Genomic DNA, 5,919 nt, shown 5'->3' on the forward strand with positions numbered 1-5,919 from the left:
GTTTTGAGATGTGTCTCTTGTGTTGGAAAATTCCGAAGAGAGGTCAACTTTTCCTTACTCCATAGCCCAGATCTTTCAGAGCTCCTTAGGCTGATCAGGTACATTCACCCTGCCAATGGATGACTCTGTCTGTCTTAAATGCTCCACAAGAAGTGCCACCACAGAGTTGTTGTTATGGACTGAATCCCACCAAGATTCATATGCTGAAATCTTACTCCCCACAAAGTGTGATATATTAGAAGGTGGGGCCTTTGGGAGGTAATGAACTCATGAGTGTGGGGCCCCTGTGGATGGGATTAGCACCTTTATAAAAGAGACTCCAGGGAATATCTCTGCTCTCCACCATGTGAGGATACAAGGAGAAGTTGGCCATCTGCAAATCAGAGGAAGCGGGCTCTCACCAGAACCCAACCATGATGGCACCCTTAACTTGGACTTTCAGTCTCCAGAGCTGTGAGAAATAAGTTTCTATTGTGTAAGGCACCCAGTCTATGGTATAATTTGTTATAGCAGTCAGAATAGATTCACACAGTTGTGTTGGACATGAAGCAGGCATTGTGGATTTGAGCAGCCCCTACTGCACTTAGCCTTGGAGCTCTTGGAGAATATTGAGATTCTTATCCCTGAGGCAGCTATACTCTTACTTGTATTCTTTTAACTATTAGAGGGATATACAAGTTAAAGCTAGAATTAGAAAATAATGATATTTCTTGGTCCTACTGTTCTTTCTTTTTCCACAAGGATTTGCTAAGTGCTCACAAGAGCCCATGGGGTGCCTGAGTGGCTCAGTCGGTTAGGCATCTGACTTTGGCTCAGATCATGATCTCACAGTTCATGGGTTTGAGCCCACGTCAGGCTCTGTGCTGACAGCTCAGAGCCTGGAGCCTGCTTCAGGCTCTGTGTCTCCCCCTCTCACTGCCCCTCCCCCAGTCATGATCTCAAAAATAAATAAACATTAAAAAAATTAAAAAAAAAAACAGATCCCCCAAACTGTTCTTGGCCCTAAGATGATCAAGATGAGTTAAATAGACTCTCAGAATTATTTTCATATAGAGTAAATATAGTTGCAAAAATATATACTGGGTAACAAATTGAGAGCGTCCATTGGGTCAAAGATGGTGGTAGAGGCACAAGTGAGGCAGGAATCATGTGAGGAGAGTTTCAAATGATGGGCACAAACATGAATAAAGAATGTGGGCAGCCATATAACTGTTCTCCAATTGCTGGCTGTACATTACTTCTGGAATATACTGTCACTAAGTATGCTATTTCTCAAAAGCATCTCACTCCTGGGCATTGGAACAAATACATGGTTCTTTAATATAATGTGTCTCAAAGAATTATTTTCTATCTTGTCAGCAACAAAAAAGTAATAATTCTGTGCTTTAAAGAATGAGTTGAAGGTGATACAGTGACAGAAAGATTTAAAAAACTCCACCCAAATGGATAAACGCTGCACACAAAAAGAGTATATTTAGGTAGCAAAATCACTTAGGAGCAAGTTGTCGAATATTGATTGGATGATGCCGAGAAAAGAACACACTTGCCATGTTCTTTGAAATTTGAAAATATAGTTCATATGCTTTATGGAGCTTAACCTATTTGAATAAAAATGAAATATCTCCAGGCTAGGAAGAATATAGCTGTGGTCTGCTGCTGGTTCCTTAGGATTGCAGCTCAGATGTAAAAGGTGGGGATTCAAAAGGCATAGATTTTTGGTTTATGCTTCCTGCTGGGTAAGACATGCAGGGGGAAAACCAAGGCAAGAGAACACTGACCAGTTTGCTTGAGGAAAGAAAGTAAAACTTGAAGTGTGTGACAAGATTTTTCTCTTGGAGATTAGCAGTTACTTTCTTTGTAATCTCTCTCTCCCTCCTGTTTTTGTTCTGTTCTATTTTGTCTTGTTTTGGTTTGTTTCTTTTTCTAAACTGAGCAAGTAACTTCCTCAAGGGCCAGATTTTTACTTACTTACTTATTTATTTACTGGAGTTCAATAATTATTTATTGGGAAAAAAAATGGCTGATAAAACCCCAGACCCCGGCTTAAACCACCCCCTTGTGCTCACATACACTTGACACTCAAAACCCACATGACTGCAACACCAGATTTTCTGGACAGCAGAGGTGATGCCTTCCGGGGTCTCACCCCCGCCACCCTCTGAACCTAGCCCGGGGGAGGGTGGGAGTCTAGTAGACTTACCTAGAGAATTATTTCCGGGTCGGAGTCTAAGTCCTCTCCCTGATGGTTCTGAATCTGACTCCGCTTCCTGTACAGGGAGGCCACCTGGGCACTGGTGATAGAAAACTATGGAACACTTCTCGAATTTGCGTGTCGTCCTTGCCAGGGGTGATGCCAATCTTCTCTATATCGGTCCAATTTTAGTCTATGTGCTGCGGAAGCCAGCACAAGGGCAGGATTTAAATCACACAGCTTTTTAAAAGAAATTGATTTAGCTTACGTCTGTTTGGTATAGCTTAAAAATGTTGCTCTGCTAAGGACTTCAGTGATAACAGTGTTCAAATATTTTGGAAATACCAGGAGATTATGTTCTGCATAGATTGGGCATGGGTCTAAACTTCATTGTTTTTGGCAACTTTTATGCCCCAGAGACTCAAAAGTCATTTGTCAAATGGTCTTACATATCTTATTACAAAACCTAATCAGAAAGCTCTAGTTATTTGGAAATAATTTTTAAAAATGTATAACCTTTAACACAATGCTAGCAATAAAATTTTCTTAGCTCTTTCACTGAATATGCTTTAGTTTATTGCTTCATACAATAAAAAAAACTTGAATAACAAATCTAAATATTCTCAGAAGTCTAAATGCTTTTAGCGGGAAAACAAACAAAATGAGTTAGGCTTCAAATTAAAAGGTCAAAAGAAACAGATTTGGTAAAAATATTTATCCATATCAAGTGAGTCATTGTTTCCAGTTGGATAAATACATTGAGAATTACTTAAAATAGTTTCTGGGAATTTCATTATTTCTTGATGTCTTATCAACATTCGATTTGCTTAGAGTCGTGCCCCTGACTCACTTTGGAAAGGCTATGCAGCTGTTTACAGATTCGGCAACAATTTAAGACTAGCAGAAATATCCCAGCAAGTACTAGGGCTCTGTCTTCACCACTGTTGTAATTAGACCCACGCCCAAGGGGAATTAGAAGCAGAATTGACTTGAGAAGAAGGTTCCAGAAACCTAGGTTCTAATCCCAGTTCTGCACTCAACATGCTTAGAGGCTCTTATAAGACTGTGTGGGTGCTGCTCCTGTCTTTAATCACTAGTCTTTTTTTTTTTTTTGACATTTTATCTTATTATCATTCTTTTTTTACTATTTTTAAAATTGAAGTATAGTTAACATACAGTGTTAATTTCAGGTATAAAATACAGTGATTCAACAATTCTATACATTATTCAGTGCTCATCATGATAAGTGTACTCTTATCCCCATCATCTATTTCATGCATTATCCCACCTACCTCCCCTCTGGTAACTATCAGTTTATTCTCTGAATTTAAGTCTATTTGCTTTTCTCCTATTTTTCTTTTTTCACTTGTTCTGTTTCTTAAATTCCACATAGGACCGAAATCATACGGTATTTGTCTTTCTCTGACTGATTCATTTCACTCAGCACAATACCCTCTGGATCCATTCATGCAGGTGCAAATGGGAAGATTTCTTTCTTTTTCATGGCTGAGTGATATATATATATATATATATATATATATATATATATATATATACATATATCACTTCTTTTTTATCCATTCATCTATCGATGGACACTGGGCTGCTTCCATAGTCTGGCTATTGTAAACAATGCTGCAATAAATGTAAGGATACATACATCTTTTCAAATTAGTGTTTTTATTTTATTTAGGTAAATACCTAGCAGTGGGATTGCTGGATCATATGGTAACTCTATTTTTAGTTTTTTGAGGAACCTCCATACTCTTTCCCACAGAGGCCGCACCAGCCCACATTCCCACCAACAGAATCATTAAAATTCTTAAAAGTCCTCACTGCCTTCATGCCCTCACCCTCATTCCTCACTTGACGTTTGTAATCTGGCCGCCTCGCTCTCCACTCTGTTATCAGTTGACTGAAAAGCTGACCATGTTCTTCTATTCATCAAAACCAATAGTCTTTACTTTATCCTCAGACTCTGTGTTTCTATGCGTGTCCTGCATTGGTTGACAAAACCTCCCTCCCTTCCTCCCAAGACCCTAAGGAAGTGATGACATTTTAGGCTTCTTTTTGCCTCTCATAGCTTCTTTCTTTCTCTTCCCATCCCCCAAGGTGAGAAGTTTCTGGAGCTCTTGTTCTCAGGCAGCTTTCTTCTCTCTGGCCTCTTCCTCTTCAGTCTTCCTCACTTTGACAACTATAACTATTGCGCAATGCTTGTGAATGATTCTAAAGTGTCTCTCCGGTGCTAACTCTTTCTTGACTATTGCACATCTCTGCATGGATGCCCCCTGATATCTTGATGAAGCTGGTTCCCAACTGAATTATCACTCTCCTTTCCAAACCAGCACTTCTCCCAACCTACTGGTTTGTATTGCTAACACTGTGATGAAACTATATACGCGTTTTACATTCTACTTGTCTCTTCCTTCAGTAGTTATCTGTGTCTACATTTTGTTTTATAATTTGTTTCAGATTACAGTCTTGTACCTTCTATTTCATTTAATTCTTTTTTTCCTCCCAGGAAAATAAATATAGTCTTTGATCCATACAAGTCACATGACCACTTTCAAATTGTTTGGAGAAGTAATATTACATTTCTTTTTTTTTTTTTTTTTAATTTTTTTTCAACGTTTTTTATTTATTTTTGGGACAGAGAGAGACAGAGCATGAACAGGGGAGGGGCAGAGAGAGAGGGAGACACAGAATCGGAAACAGGCTCCAGGCTCCGAGCCATCAGCCCAGAGCCTGACGCGGGGCTCGAACTCACGGACCTCGAGATCGTGACCTGGCTGAAGTCGGACGCTTAACCGACTGCGCCACCCAGGCGCCCCAGTAATATTACATTTCAAATATTTTGACTTATTGCTGAGATTTTAGTTAATATGGATATAACTTAGAAATATTTTGCATTCTGGGGTGCCTGGGTGGCTCAGTCGGTTGAGTCTGACTTCGGCTCAGGTCATGATCTCGCGGTCCGTGATTTCGAGCCCCACATCGGGCTCTGTGCTGACAGCTTGGAGCCTGGAGCCTGCTTCAGATTCTGTGTCTCCCTCTCTGCCTCTCCCCCACTCATGCTCTCTCTCTCTCTCTCTCTCTGTCAAAATAAACATTAAAAATTTTTTAAAAATAAATAAAAAGGAATATTTTGCATTCTGGGTGGCTCAGTCAGTTGAGCATCCAACTCTTGATCTTGGCTCAGGTCATGATCTCATGGTTCATGAGATAGAGCCCTGCCTGGGGCTTTGTGCTGTCAGCTTGGAATTCTCTCCCTGTCTCTCTGACCCTCCCCAACTTGTGCTCTCTCCCTGAAAATAAATAAACTTAAAAGAAAAAGCATAAGAAAAGAGATGTTTTGTATTTTTCACACATATGATGTATAAACTTGTATATAAAATTACATACATTTTATCATATCTATCTATACCACAATTTGCAAATACACAGAGTTAGTCAAAACCCTTCCTCTATGCGTAAGTGAAGGTTATACTATAAGTTTTAATATTTTAAATTATATTTAAAGACTGAAGGGTGTATAAATTTGCTAGATATTTTCCTAAAGTATATTTTCAACAAAAGTTAAAATATCTCTATACCCTATTAACTTGTCTTAAAATATTTTTAAAATTGATTGTTATTATTTATATTCACATAATTTCAGGCTTATAAAAAAGTTACAAAAATAATACAATGAATTCCTGTCTTCACCCAGCTTCCCCAAATGTTAACAT

General features: G+C 38.9%; 1 non-coding gene across 1 annotated transcript; it reads right to left on the reverse strand.

Annotated features, from left to right (window-relative positions):
• Positions 1-2,301: 2,301 nt before the first annotated feature.
• On the reverse strand, positions 2,302-2,407 carry LOC121044623 (U6 spliceosomal RNA). Its single transcript, XR_005797389.1, has one exon. It is a non-coding gene; the product is annotated as a U6 spliceosomal RNA (small nuclear RNA).
• Positions 2,408-5,919: the final 3,512 nt, after the last annotated feature.

Source organism: Herpailurus yagouaroundi, unplaced genomic scaffold (genome assembly GCF_014898765.1).
Source record: "Herpailurus yagouaroundi ecotype Mexico unplaced genomic scaffold, PumYag 188, whole genome shotgun sequence".
Lineage (NCBI taxonomy): Eukaryota > Metazoa > Chordata > Mammalia > Carnivora > Felidae > Herpailurus > Herpailurus yagouaroundi.